This window comes from Triticum urartu, chromosome 4A (assembly GCF_056163025.1).
Source record: "Triticum urartu cultivar PI428250 chromosome 4A, HENAU_Tu73, whole genome shotgun sequence".
Classification (NCBI taxonomy): Eukaryota; Viridiplantae; Streptophyta; class Magnoliopsida; order Poales; family Poaceae; genus Triticum; species Triticum urartu.
In genome coordinates this window covers 195,163,370-195,179,614 of record NC_141876.1, presented here as the reverse complement: position 1 = coordinate 195,179,614, position 16,245 = coordinate 195,163,370, and positions in this window count along the sequence as shown.

Sequence of the window (16,245 nt, the reverse complement as noted above, 5' to 3'; positions counted from 1 at the left end):
TGTAATACATAAGGGAAAGAGATACATAGTTGGCTTACAATCGCCACTTCACACAATTACGTGAATAAAGCGTTACATCATCCAGATACAATCAAGGTCCGACTACGGAACCAAAATGAAAGAAGACTACCCCAAATGCTACATAGATCCCTGATCGACCCCAACTGGGCTCCACTACTGATCAACTAGAACGAAACAACACAAAGGACAAGATCTTCATCGAGCTCCTCCTTGAGCTTGGTTGCGTCACCTGGTCAGTATCAACAGCACCTGCAAACTGGTTTTGGAAGTATCTATGAGTCACGGGGACTCAGCAATCTCACATCCTCGCGATCAAGACTATTTCAGCTTATGGGTAAGGCAAGGTAATATGTGGAGCTGCAGCAAACGACTAGAATATATGGTGGCTAACATACGCAAATGAGAGCGAGAAGGGAAAGCAAAGCACGGTCGGGAAACTATGATCAAGAAGTGATCATAGAACAACCTACGTCAAACATAACTCCAACACCGTGTTCACTACCCGGACCCCACCGAGAAGAGACCATCACGGTTACACACGCGGTTGATGTATTTTAATTAAGGTCAACTTCAGGTTTTCTACAACCGGACATTAACAAATTCCCATCTGCCCATAACCGCGGGCATGGCTTTCGAAAGTTCAAATCCCTGCAGGGGTGTCCCAACTTAGCCCATCACAAGCTCTCACGGTCAATGAAGGATATTCCTTCGAGCGGGAAGACCCGATCAGACTCAGAATCCCGGTTACAAGACATTTCGACAATGGTAAAACAAGACCAGCAAAGCCACTCGAATGTGCCGACAAATCCCGATAGGAGCTGCACATATCTCTTTCTCAATGCACACCGGATTGTCCAAGGTTCCGGTAGGCCAGCCCAGAGTTGCCCCTGGTGGCCACCGGCAGCTGACAGGTTGGACAAACACTCAGAGGAGCACTGGCCCGGGGGTTTAAATAAAGATGACCCTTGAGTCTGCAGAACCCAAGGGAAAGAAAAGGCTAGGTGGCGAATGGTAAAACCAATGTTGGGCCTTGCTGGAGGAGTGTTATTCAAGGCGAACTGTCAAGGGGTTCCCATTATAACCCAACCGCGTAAGGAACGCAAAATCCGGGAACATAACACCGATATGACGGAAACTAGGGCGGCAAGAGTGGAACAAAACACCAGGCATAAGGCCGAGCCTTCCACCCTTTACCAAGTATATAGAGGCATTAATTAAATAATATATATTGTGATATCCCAACAAGTAAACATGTTCCAACAAGGAATAACATCTCCATGTTCCAATAAGGAACAAACTTCATCTTCACCTGCAACTAACAACGCTATAAGAGGGGCTGAGTAAAGCGGTAACATAGCCAAACAACGGTTTGCTAGGACAAGGTGGGTTAGAGGCTTGGTTCAACAATATGGGAGGCATGATAAGAAAATGATAGGTATCGCAGCATAGGCATAGCAAAAGAGCGAGCATCTAGCAAGCAAAGATAGAAGTGATTTTGAGGGCATGGTCATCTTGCCTGAAATCCCGCAAGGAAGAAGAACGAGTCCATGAAGAAGACACACGAACGTAGTCGAACGGGTCCTCACAAACGCGACCTTATCGGAACCAACCCGAAGAAGCAAACACCGGAAAAAGCACACAACATAGTAAACAACCAACACATGCACATGGTATGATAAGTGGGATGCGGTAAGTGATGCATATGCATGATTTGAAAAGGAATGATTGAGCCTAGCCTCAACATGGAAATCCAAGAGTGCCACTGGAAAGGTGAGGTGATTTCGGTTGAAAACGATATAAAGTTCACCGGAATCGGATGCATGGTTTGGAAATGGCAAGCAAAACAAATATAGCACCGGTCTGCGATAAACAGCAAGTAGCCATCTAAATGCATCAAGATATATACGCTAAAGCACTCAAACATGGCAACAAAACACATGGAAGGGATCCACTCATGATGTTTGACAAAAGATGAACACTGAGCTACGGCTAATTCATCCATTAACAGGTTCAAACAAGCATGTCAAAAGTGCAAATGATAATAGGTTTCAGACTTGGTGAAATTAATACAAGGCTGGAATTTATCATCAGGAAGCACACTTTAGAGCATGAAAAGTACATGATACAGGAACTTAACATGGCAAATCAAGGCATGGCATGGAGCTACTCAAAGCACTTAACAAAAGTCCCTTAGTTACCTTGAGCCAAAATAGATCGGACAATACAATTGCAAGCATGTGAACATGGCAAAAACATAAACAGATCTCAGACTTTGTGAAAAACTGAAGCATGCAGAACAGTTAATGAGTAGGCATGTTTACGAGCTCGATGCACTCACTACAGAGCATGGCCTGACAAACAAAGCATACACCCATCAAGAATACATGGCATAGAAGCTAGACATGGCAAGAACAACAACATAGCATGCACGAATCAATAGCAACATCCTCGGCAAAATCGCTAACAAGTCAACAATCTGCCAGGATTCACGATATATCAAAAGTAGAGCTCGATTGACTCAAGACAGGGTGCTCCATAAATGCAAACAAAGACATGGATGGATAGATCACCACAATATTAATAAATCATCCTTACTGATAATCCTCAAAAGAGGCACGGATCACTAGGAAACAACATGAACATATGGCATAACGACAAAATCAGGACAAGGACTTAGAGAAATTCGAAGTCCCTGAAATCAGCATTACTGATTATGCTACTTTGTAAGCTTGTGCTAGTCACCACAAATATCACAAAAATACATGGCATGCACCCCTATAAATATGGCATGGCATATAACAAAACACATGTAGTGCTCAGGATCATATCATGCACACATTAATCATGGCAAAAATGACAAAAGGCCATTTGCTGAAACAGATCTGACAAATTCATCACATAGCCCTCTTCCAACAACATTTCGGGCATCAAGATGAGCTCAAATAAAAATGATGCAATGAGATGAAATGATGTACTCGTCGAGGCGAACATTTTGATATGCTACACACAAAAAACGGAGCTACGGATAATGAGTTACGATGCGATAAAATATGCAAAAAGATTAGGGTTTAGAGGAAAAAGTCAACCCAAGGTGATTTTGGATCTGAGATCCAGATCAGGCCGGCACGGAAAACGAGGTTTGCTGGAATGTCGAACTCGCCGGAGAGGAAGCTGGAGGTCGCCGGATGTCGAGGGACGCGGTGGTGCGGCGAGGTCGCCGGAGCGGCAGTCGCCAGCTGTGGTGGCGGTGCACGGTGGTGCGAGGACCGGCTCGGGCGGTCGGCTGAGCTCGCCGCGGCGGGGCGTTGATGGCGAAGCAGCGGCGCCGGCCGGTGCTGACCGGACTTGAGGAAGGAGCGGGCGGCCGAGGCGCTCCCCGGCGCGGGGCGCTGTGCAAAGGAGGCGGCCGCGGGCAGCCGGCGGCGATAGGATGGGCGGCACGGGCCCGGAGTGCTAGATCCGGGCCCTGGTGGGCCGGGCGCGGTGCAGTGCGGTGGTGGGAGGCGGCGCGCGCCAGATGGTGGGTGCCTGTTGGCTGCGGCGGCGAGGAAGGGCGACGTGGCGAGTCCGGATTGGTGGAGGTGAGGTGGCCGGCGGCGCGGACATGTCCGGCGGCGCGGGACGAAATGTCCGGCGGCGGCGGGGAAGGTTAGGGTAGGGTTGTACCGCGAATTTTTGGAGAAGATCACATATATATAGGTAGAGGGAGCTAGGAGAGTCCAAATGAGGTGCAGTTTTCAGCCACGCGATCGTGATCGAATGACCGAGATGATGGAGGAGGTTTATGTGGGTTTTGGGCCAAATTAGAAGGGTGTTGGGCTGCAACACGCACGAGGCCTTTTCGGTCCCTCGGTTAACCGTTGGAGTATCAAACGAAGTCCAAATGGCACGAAACTTGACAGGCGGTCTACCGGTAGTAAACCAAGGCCGCTTGGCAAGTCTCGGTCCAATCCGGAAATGTTTAACGCCCACACCGAAAAGAGGTAGAAAGGGGCACCGGAGGAGATAGGAGCGCCGGATTGCAAAACGGACAACGGGAAAATGCTCGGATGCATGAGACGAACATGTATGCAAATGAAATGCACATGATGGCATGATATGGAATGCATGACACACAAGCAAATGACAAGGCAACAACAACGAATAACTGGATGACACCTGGTGCAACGGTCTCGGGGCGTCACAAAGGCCCCAAGTCACTCCCACTGTGCACGTGTCAGAGTCTGAAGCCCAAACGGCTGAAGATATTCCGGCTGCATCAGTCGATGAAGAAGAAGAACCAAGAGTTGAAGTAGAAAGAGTTGCTACACCCCCGTCCCATCAAGATGTTGTTCTCGAGGAGAACGTGTCCGAACCTCCAGCTTCTGAAGTGGAGGTTAAGAATCCTGAGGCGGCCACCAACATCAACACTGAAGCCACTGCAGCGCCAGAAGCCAATATTGAAGCACCTGAAGCCAATGTGGTCCCTGAAGCCCATATCAACGACAATATCAATGCTCCTGTACCCCCTCCAAGACCTCATACAATTGAGCTGGCATTTGATCGTGGTCAGCCTGTTATGGTCCGATGGCCCATTCTGGTTCCTCCACCCGCTGCGGGTCCACAATTTGACTATCATGTCGAGCACAGACCTCCCGTCCAGAAGCCCAAGCCAAGACTTCCACGATTCGCAGGCACTGCAACTTCACCTGGGGTCTTTAATGTGAATGGCTTCGTGGCCATAACACCTTCTTCAACAGCGCCAAGAACCCTTACACCAAACCTCGCATTTCATCAGATCGGTTCTGGAGCTATCAGCAGCGCAGCTACTATTCCTGCGTCTTATACAATCAAGGGCGCATATTTCCACATATGCGTCTCGACACTGAATCTATAGCTGGCCTGCCCTGCCTTGAAGAAGTGTTGGATTGTTTCAGCGATGCTGGACTCCTGCAGTATGTCACAGATAAGGAACACTGGAATGAAGAGCTTCTGCTACAGTTCTATGCAACTCTTCACATTCGAGGCTACAACAGGGATCCAAAGACTTGGGTCCTTGAGTGGATGACAGGTAATGTCCATCATGAAGCCAAAGCTCTTGATATCATTGAGCTCACAGGCCTGCCCACCCCTGGTGAATACTATGAGCCAGGTTGTCAACAACACCAGAATGCTTTGGAGAGCATTTTTCAGAAGCCAGAACCCAACATGAGTCAAATGCTGAGCATGATGAAGCCTTTGCCTCACGACGCTGATTACCCATCTGAATTCTTTGTTGAAGACCTGGAGTATCTGCCTCGCACCATTTATCATATCCTCAAAAAACTCCATGGCCTGTCAAAGGACATTCATCTGCAGCAAAGCTTGAAGGAGCAATGAAGACTTTGGTTTTCTACATCTTCAATGGCATCAGCTTCAATGCTCAAGACTTCTTCTTTAGGCAGTTGGCTGCATCTGGCTCTGACATTTTTGGTCTGAAGTTCTATGCTCCATGGGTAATGCGCCTTATCAAGCTTCACTCTACCATTAACTATCAGCCGTCTGCGCGCAATCATCTTGTCTTCTTTCCAGAGGTTGATCTGTCTGTTGAAGCTATTTACCCAGAGCCTGCTAAGGATCCCATTTATCTTCACAATGCTGATCACCAAAGCTTCACCCAGCCCATTGAAGGAGTTCAGGCAGTCTCACATGTTTATCCCTTGGCTGGCAACACATGTGCCCCTCGCGCTCAAACTGACGCCACTGGAAGCACCATTGCGCAAAGGCCTCGAAGGCGATCTCGTGTTCTCAATGACCGAGACCTTCTCGTCGCGTTATAACAGAAATAGGAAAAGCATCACAACTGGCTCAAGCGTCAGATGCAAAGCCTCTTGGTGGATGTCAACCGCACTTCGCAATGTTGCCACCAAGAATGCCTTTGTCACTCATGAAACCTGTCGGAGGTCGTGGAAGAGTTTGACATTGCTTAGTGCTGAAGCTGATCTGTAGGACGATGGCTTCACCGAAAGATTCAAGTTTGACTCAACTCCTCCAAGGAATGCTCACTTGCGTCGGACTCCCTCACTTGAAGACTCTGACTATTCGTCCTCAGCTGCGACAATGAATGCCAGAGTCATCGATGACCGAGATGATGCAACTTCACCTCCTCCAACTTCAGCGCGTCTCGACACTGCACCAAGTTCTTCTGCACCACCGGACCTCAACGACGACCCTGCTGCCTCGCTTGCACCTCATGGGAACGAGTAGGCACTCTATGTGTTCAAACCTTTTTGGTCCTTACTGACAAAAGGGAGAGAAGCATATGAGTTGATAGTCTTCAAGCGGGTCCATATGGGTGGTTGCTTTACCTTTTGCTACTTTTGCCAAGTGCTTACAACTCTTTCTTTTCGATACATTTGGTTCTTTCAGTTGTAACACTTAAACTCGATGGTCGTTTGCTACCTATTTGCTATTCTGTGATGCGATGATAAATTCCGCATGTGCGATGATAACTTCCGCACTTAGGTCATTTTGCAGACGTCCATTTTTCATTATGCATGTCATTATCTTCGTTACATCAAATCATGCATGATGAATTGTCATCATAAGTTGAAGAGGATCTCCACAAGTATAACCTGCCATGTGCATTTGCATTCCAAGAGCAAATTACTTATATGCACATCTTCAGGGGGGAGCCTTTGCCACTTATGAAGACAATACCCTATCCTTTACAATTTCACATATTTTATTCCCCGTTGAAAACTTCAACCAGTTTGTCATCAATCACCAAAAAGGGGGAGATTGTAAGTGCATCTAGTGCCACCCCTAGTTGGTTTTGGAGTATTGACGACAAACCTGGTTGAGGGACTAATGTGTTTGTGAGAATTGCAGGATAAGACAGGTAGAAGTCCCTCATTGATTCGGTTTTCCTACCAGAGATGACCCCTAAAAATATATGAAGACATTGAAGTCAAAGGTGGTATGTGAAGACATTCACATTGAAGACTATGACAAGAGAAGACATTGCATGAAGACTATGGAGCGCGAAGACTTAGTTGTTTCGTCGTTCTTTTTCTTCTTTGTTGAGTCATAGGAACCACCGTACTGTTAAGTGGGGTCCAAGTGAACCAGTCAGAATGGCTGAAGTGATGCTTAACCAAAATCCTATGTCTTCGAGCGAAGACAATGAGAGCAAATCTTATCCAGAGCTGGATAAGTCAGCTTTGCTTGTAGCCCAAGTGAAGTTGACGTGTGTGTTTGAAATCTGACCGTTGGAACACGTGTCAGTTCCTTAGTGACCCAGGGTCATTTCGGACAAATCAGGTCGGGTTGCCTAGTGGCTATAAATAGCCCACTCCCTACAACCATGAACGGTCGGCCGCTCAGAGTTAGTATACGGCTTTTGTCGTTTGAGAGCAACCCACCTCGAAGCTTTTGAGAGAGAATTCCTTGCGAGGACAAAGCCCTGAACACCCAGAGCCAAATAGTGTTAGGCATCACTTAAGTCTCCCTGTCTGTGTGATCTGAAGACTTATTACACTTGAGGACTGTGAATCCTCCAGCCGGTTAGGCGTCGCGTTCTGAGCATCCAAGAGTAATTATGGATCGCCGGTGAACGAAGTCTGTGAAGGTTTGGAAGTCTACCTTGAAGACTTACCAGAGTGATTGGGCGAGGACTGGGTGTCCTTAGCTCAAGGGGGATAAGGTGAAGACACGGTCTTCTGAGTTAAATCTCAGCCTCCCTAACCAGACATACAATCGTCATAGCAACTAGAACTGGTCCAACAAATCATTGTCTTCAACAAGCTACTGGTTCTATCTTCCCCATCTCGTTATTTATAGTTGGTCCTTGTGAAGTCATTGCTTGTCTGCATTATCGTCTGTCTTCACTGTGTGACTGCTTGTTCTGATTGGCTTCATACTATCTTCCATCCTGATCTATACTGCCTAGTTGCTATTAGTCTTTATGCTTTTATTTCATTGAATACTTGACTATGGCTCTCTTAGTGTAGTCTACCTTCCGCTGCATGGTAATAGGTTTATTTCTATCGTTTGTCTTCGAAACTTCCATGTTTTGAAGACTTTCATAAAAATCGCCTATTCCCCCCCCCCCCCGTCGGTGTCAAAACCGACGGATCTCGGGTAGGGGGTCCCGAACTGTGCATCTAGGCCGGATGGTAACAGGAGGCAAGGGACACGAAGTTTTACCCAGGTTCGGGCCCTCTTGATGGAGGTAAAACCCTACGTCCTGCTTGATTAATATTGAAGATATGGGTGTTACAAGAGTAGATCTACTACGAGATCAGAGAGGCTAAACCCTAGAAGCTAGCCTATGGTATGATTGTATGTTGTGATTGTTGTCGTATGGACTAAAACCCTTCGGTTTATATAGACACTGGAGAGGGTTAGGGTTACACAAGGTCGGTTACAAAGGAGGAGATATCCATATACGTATTGCCTAGCTTGCCTTCCACGCCAAGTAGAGTCCCATCCGGACACGAGACGAAGTCTTCAATCTTGTATCTTCATAGTCTAACAGTCCGGCTAATGGAGATAGTCCGGCTGTCCGGAGACCCCATAATCCAGGACTCCCTCAGTAGCCCCTGAACCAGGCTTCAATGACGATAAGTCCGGTGCGTAGTTGTCTTCGGCATTGCAAGGCGGGTTCCTTCTCCGAATATGTCACAGAAGAATTTGAATACGAGGATAGTGTCCGACCCTGTAAAATAAGTTCCACATTCCACCATAGAGAGAATAATGTTTTCGCAGATCTAATTTGCTAGCTTGTTTCCGCAACATGACGTTCGTCATGGCCCGGTGATTATTCGAACCATTTCTTTTAACCAGCCCCGCACATAACGCGAGGCAGTTTTTCGACACGTCTTGCCAAAGCAGAGATCGTGTCCCCTTATTACGGGATTCTCATCAATACGGGCGTGGGTAACCCAACCGCGCCATCAATTGCGGCGCTTGGGGGATAAGCAAGTTTTACCAGGCAAGTGGTGACGCTTAATTTTGTCCACCCATATAAAGGGATAAGGATTCACCTTTCTATCCACACCTTCTTCCTCCTCTGCTCATCCGCTCCTGCACACTCGAGCTCTAGCGCCCAAGCTCTCACTTCCAACTCAACCTTCTCCAACCATGTCCGGAGCGGGAGGCAAGTCGATGGTCTCCTCCGTCACGGAGGGAGACGTCAAGAAACTGAGGAGAGCCGGATACCTGCCCGACGACATCGCGCACCGGCTCCTAGATGAGGGACATCTCATCCCCACCCCCAAGCCCCATGAGAGGGTGGTATTCCTCACCCATTTCCTCCACGGACTGGGATTCCCTCTCCATCCCTTCGTCCGGGGGCTCATGTTTTATTACGGCCTGGATTTCCACGATCTGGCCCCAAACTTCATCCTCAACATCTCGGCGTTTATCGTCGTGTGCGAGGCCTTCCTCCGCATCAAGCCCCACTTCGGCTTATGGCTGAAGACCTTCAATGTCAAGCAGAAGGTAGTGAGCGGCCGCCAGGCAGAGTGCGGAGGCGCCATGGTGGGCAAGATGCCCAACATCACATGGCTCGAGGGCTCCTTCGTGGATACCATAAAGGGGTGGCAATCGGGGTGGTTCTATATCACCGAGCCGCGCGCCCCCGCATGGGTAGCAGCCCCCGAGTTCCGATCTGGCATCCCCATGCAGCTCACCTCCTGGAAAGAGAAGGGCCTGTCCTGGGGTAATTCAAAAGAGCTGACCAGACTCCAGACATGTATTCAAAACATGGTGGACAAGAAGCTCAAGCTCGTCAACATAGTCCAGGTTATGCTCATCCGCCGGATACTCCCGTGCCAACAACGGGAGTTTACCTTGTGGGAGTTCAACCCGGTGCAGCACCGAACTCTGAATAGGCTCTTCGACATGACTCATGAAGATGCCTGGAGGGTGCTGTTCAAGGGCGCCGCGGTCCCTCCCCCCATTACTGAGGATCGCGGATTCAGCGCGAAGCGCCAAGCCAGTGTGGTAATGTGGGGAACCCGACTCATAAGTCGTGATCACCGAATGCATGTGTACACTGATCCCAGAGATCAATGCTCACTGAACACACAAAAGCTGAATAACAAGAGTCTTACATCCATACATACCGTCTTACAAAAATTATGACCGTTATGGTCGAGCCTCGAGTATAACTTCGCAACGGAAATCTTCGTCGATAACTTGGACCCATGCCATCTGCCTTAACCCTACATGCATTCTGACTAGGAAGCATCCTAGCTCGCATGTTCATCACCGAAGAATTCTTCATCATATCCTGTTTTTCCTGCCTGGCCAATAAAATAACCAGTGCCAAGCCAATGAGTAGTTTGAATGTACTCGCAAGCAACCCATGTTTTGGCTCAAGATACATCAATGCATGATATAGGTAAATTTTTGCAGAAAGCTAGTTTTGAGTGCAATGCCATGTTCAACAACTTGTAAGACATGCATCAGGAGAATTCAAGTAACCATAAGGACGGTTACAGATATCAACATAAATAGAGTGGGCACCAACCCAATTCAATCATGTCAAGTCCTTTGACTTGACCCAAGTAGTTCTTCCCACTTATCCAAACACATACACTGGTTTGTAAACATGTAGACGTAGCCCAAGAGCGGTTACCCAACTATCCTTGACCGTGGACACGGCTATTCGAATAGTTTTACACTCTGCAGAGGTTGTACACTTTACCCACAAGATCCGGGGAACTTCCGTGTCATCCACGACCCGCGGTACCTCAAGTACCCGGGGTAAGCACCCGATCACTATCTTTCCCTAGACGACACTAACATAGAGTCCACTCGATTGGCATTAACCCCCGTGCCCAACATTTCACATCTTAAAATTGTGGAGCCTCGCTCCCACTTTCATCACATACCACAAGCACGCAACGGTGTGTCCGGTGCCCTGTGAAGATAGTCATGGCCGCCCTACCTGGCACAACCCCGTCCCGAGAGAGAGCACCAACTCTCCCCCGTCACTAGTAATGCGGGCTCCAAGCTAGTATCGGCCTAGGTAATCAATAACGCCCTTTCCCATTCAAGGGTAGAGTGGTTGCGCATGTAAGGTTGGAATAACGGTCGCAACTTAAACCAATCCATTTTGAAAACAACACACACACCTGCCTCGGTACACCACTTCGTCTTCAAGTGGCTACCCAACTCATCATCTCCCCCGGGCATAAGTGGCACCCGATGGGGTTTTCGAAAAGTCTTTTGAAAATACTTTGTCTCCATCACCATGCATATACCCGTCCCCTTTTTGCGTAGCAACTACTTTAGCATCCTATCTACTCCCACCGGCATAACCCTCATAAGGAGGTAGGGTCATGGACAATGCAAGTATCAACGAGGAAGTAACGGAGGCAAACCATCAAAGGGGTTCCACCTCATCATGATTCCGTTGCAACAACAATATGGTGCTACATGTCATGCATAAAAAGGGTTTCATAGACATGGTCAAAGGGCTGCTTGCCTGGTTCATCAGAGTCCAGAGATCTTCAAATATCTCTGGTCCAACTCCGAGCATTTCGTCTACTTCGTCAACTATCGTCGAAAGCAACCATAATAAGCAACATAACAAGGCAGGAAATAAAAGTGCTCTAAAAATATTAATTTGACTTTTCTAGGACATCTCTGGTTATATGAAAAATAACCAGCGTTGTTTCATTGGAATTGGGTCAGTGAATATTTCTAAACATTTTGATATGATGGAATCAAGGGGTTTATGGGTTTGCAAGAAGTGTATAGAAATATATTTTTGAAAAATGAGCAAAGGCACCCATTTAACAAACCATGATTTTAGAAGCATCTAGGAGTTGGTTTCACTGGATTTGGAGTTCAAATGAATATTCTATGGATTTGCAAAGTTGACAGACATGAAGAAATGGCTCATTATTTTGTGTGGTACAGAAAGTATTAAGAAAAAATTTCATGACCTAAGTTATAAAATCAGGAGCATCTAGAAATTTGAATCATGGCATTTGGATCAAATTTGAGCCCTCTGTGATTTTCTAAAGTTTATCACAGAAATGGAAAATGCGATTTTATTTAATTTGTGTGAGGAAAATTGTTCTAGAAAAATGTGCATGCTGCACCAACAGGTAGATCATGATTTATGGAGTCACCAGAAATTTGAATCATTCAATTTCGAGTTAATATGAATATTTGGGAGATTTTACGAATTTCTAGAAAAAGGAAAAGACAAAGGAAGTGGGGGGTTATACCTATACCGCGTACCAAGCGCAGCATAGCGCCACAGCGCACTGGGCCGGCCCAGCGGCTTGGCCCCGTGGACGACAAGGCGACGCCGAAGGCGCCCTCGCGGGGTACGCTTCCGCGCGGGGGAAGCGGTTACGCTGGAGCCGTATCCACTTAAACGGACGGGCCCGCCTGCGGGCTCGCTGTCGTGCGGGCCCCAGCGACAGGTCGTCTTCCACCTCCCGCGCGCGCTCTGGACGCGAGGAGGAGTGGCTCCCGCCGGTGATTGTCGGGGCTACAGAGCGCCCCCGGTGATGTTCTGCCCACCGGCGTGACCAGCGCAGAGAGGCGCTTCCAGCCATTGGTCGGACGTGGCCGACGACGATGGCGGGCACGGCGCTCCGGCCGTCGAGAGGAGTAACCAGAGTGCGGGGGAGCTCCGTGGGGCAGTAGAGATGCGAGCTAACCCATAGGTGGGGAGGAGGGGGCCCGGACGACGAGAATTTAGGCGGTGTTCGGCGGCTCGGCTCCGGCCATGGACGAGGTCGGAGGGCACGGGAGGAGGTGCGGATTGGTCCAGGTAATGCACGGGAGGGAGAGAGGGCCAAAGGAGTAGAGAGGGGGCTCGGGGGCGGCCTTAAGTAGCCGTCCCGTGGCTCGCCATGGCGCGGCGCACGGGTGGCTGCGGCAACGGCTCGGGAGGCCAGGAGAGAGGGCGAGGGGCTGTCTACGGCGTTTGTGGGAGTTGAGTGGGGCGCCAGGAAGAGAGAGGAGGAGCGGGGCAAGGCTTTGGTGCTCGCGCGTGTGAGGCCATGCATTGGTCGAGCCGGGCGGCTCTGGGCACGCGCCGCAGGAGGTGAGAGAGAGGGAGAGACGAGGGGGCCTGCATGGTGGCGTGTTGCGGACGTCGAGGCACCTCGACTGGCGCAAGGGGGAGGCTCGAGGTGGTCGGGGGACGCGGCGTCAACGGTCGCCTGCTCTGCCTCGCGCTCCAGAGCGCGTCTTTGGCCGGCATTCGCGGCTTTTCCGCACGCACTCGCGCGTCCACTTGTGTCTGGAAGCTGCAGGGGAGAGTAAACAATGGGAAAGTGGCATTGGATGCTCTGGAACTTGCCAGGAGTGGGAGAGAGATGAGAAAGGGAGGGGAAAGTGGCTGTCCAGAGAGGAAAATTGGGTCTCTGACCCCCTTAATCATTGATCCTTGGGCAGCCAAGCATGAAGGAGGTAGAGGAGGAGCAGATGAGGCTGTGGGAAAAAGTTGAGCTCATGGAGATTAGTGGAAATTGCCAAAACATGCATTTTAAATTTCTGCCAGAAGGTGTTTGATGGTGTTTTGGGAAAGCAGATGATTTGCCATGAGGCTTCATAGGGTGAAATTTCACATATAATTAGGGCCTTCCACCAATTTTGAGCTCATTTGGGCAAAGTTGCCAATGCAACTTTTGTAAACCCTAGAAATTAGCAGAAATGGACTTTTCAAGATTTAGTCATGCAAATCTATTCTCCTTGATGCACCAGTTAGTGTAGTGTCATCATTTGAGGCTCTGAACATGTCCACAAAAGCTGAGATCAAAAGGACACACTTGGCAATGTAGAGTTGTTCAAACTTGGATCTGGACAGAGAGTGTTTTGGGGCACTTTTGTGAACCATAGTTATTTTGATTGATATGAAACTTTGCAAGATCATCACATTATGAATATGTGACTTGCTAGAATTTTTCCTGGATTTATTTGAAAATATTACTTATAGAAATATTTCAAATATTTGAAATGAGCTGAAATGGTTCTGGAGGGTTTTGTCCAATATTTTGATCATGACCATGTGTTTAAACTCATATATATGGACAATATATGTCCACTGAGATTCCCTGATTTTTCTCAAATATTTTTGAAGCTTTAAAATAATTTTAACCTATTAAAGACCATTTCTGGCCTAAAGAAAAAGCCTTTAAATAAAATAGGAAAATAACTTCCAAAATTATATTTTTGTGGTTTCTAGCTGTCCTATATCTAATAGGAGTCAAATATATTTTTGGAAATATTTTTACTGCCCTGAATTAAGTACTTGCAGTGCAAACCTCAATTCAGGGGTTTTTGGAAAACTAATTTTTGAAAATACTATTTGGCCAAATTCTTTTTGTAACAAAATACTATATTGTTCTATACACATGGTATGATCATTGGGAAAAGGTTTTGGATCAAGGAGAAGGAGTATAAGAGTTGGAGGATTTATTTGATTCTTAGAGCACTTGCAAACAACAGTCAAACATTCAATCAAAGCTAAGACAAAACACTCAAAAGTTTTTGTCAAACCACATTTTATCATGATTTATTAGCTTAAGTGTTGTGGCATGAAAATCAGGGTGTGACAGGTAAGCTGTTTTGCCTTTTACATGATACTTGTTTTCTATATAGATTGACTCTATGCGGGATCTAAACTCCCGTGCCGTTAACGGGACTGGCAGAAGATGGCCGGACAAATCGACTGTCCGGCTCCCTTGCCCGAAGGCCCCGCAGACGCCCTTCTGGCGAAGATGTTGACTCCGGCCCCTTATAAGGTGCCGGAGAAGACCAAGAAGGCCAAGGGAGCTCGAAAGAGTTCCCGACGCCAGGCGTCGTCGGACTCACCGCCCGATGACTCTGCGGCGCACTCTTCCCCCGAAGACGAGGAAGAGGAAGAAGAGGCTCCCCCACTGACTGGGGGAGACAAGAAAAGGAAGGCCGCCCCAACTGGGGAGGCCGGAGGGTCCAAGAAGGGAAGGACTCTCCTTCCGGATAGCTCCACCGCCGCCGATGAAAGTGAAGACGAGTGGTTGCCCAGGGCCAAGCCCCAGGGGAGATCATAAGTATTCGGATACCAAAGTAACCCATAGGATTCCTTTGTCGCATTGCTTTCCCTAATCGCCAAACATAATTACGCAGGCCGCCACGAGCCAACATCGAGGTATCATCGGACGGCTCCCTGGGTTCGTCAGACATGGATAGCGATCCAGTCCCGACTGCCACCTCCCCTCATCCTGCCGACGATGACGCGGTGTTGTCTCAAGAGGCACTGGATCGAGGGGAGACAGTCCCGAAGGCGCCTCAAGGCGACCTTCCGGACTCCGGGAGCAGAGGGGATGGGGCCCCTGAGAGCTCCAAGTTCGGCCCTCAGCCGAACACCACGCCGAAACCTCCAGTGGTTCCGGACTCGGGCAGGCTGTCTCTTTCTAAGAGGGGTGAGACGCCTGTGCCGGTGACCTCTGTCCATCCAGAGGCGCCGGACAATATGTTGGAAACGCTTCGCAGCGCTTCCATCGAGGAGGAGCACCGCACTATCATGAGTGCGGTGATCGAGAAGGTTCAGTCCATCAAGAGCGGATTGACTGAAGCCTGTACTAGCCTTCTAACAGGCTTTGAGGTAAGTGTTTTAAAATATAGTAGAAGTATTACCGCATAGACAGTAGCCCCTAATGCTTTGTTCGGTGTTCGAAAAGAAAAGCCGAACAGAGGATCAAATAATATCGTAGGAGTCTAATATAAGTATGTCAATATGCATATGCAGGCTTCTCTGCTAGCGTCCGCGCACTAACTGCGGAGGTCGCCGTACTGAAGCAGGACCTCGATCGGTCCAAGAAAGAGCTCGGCCTTGTCAAGAGGCAGCTCGAGGAGAACGAAGGTAAGTAATACCCCGTCTATAGATATATGTATATAAAAAAGGACGCAATTGCAAAATGACATGATCTTTGTATGTTTTGCCAGGGGCCACGACCGAGGTGGCGACCCTGAAGCAAGCGCTGACCAAGGCTGAAGATACAGCGGCCAAGGAGTGCACCGAGCGAGAGAGGCATGAGGCTAGGGTGGGCGAGGTGCAGCAAGAGCTCCAGGCTCTCATGACGAAGCACGAGGCGTTGGAGCTTGACTTGAAGACACGAGAGTCTGAGCTTGCCACGGCCCGTGAGAGCGCGAAGAGTGCCAAGGCCGAGGCCCAGAAGGCCCTTCAGGAGATCGACGCGATGAAGAAGATAGCGACGGGTAAGGCTTTCTATATGCAAAGCAAGCATG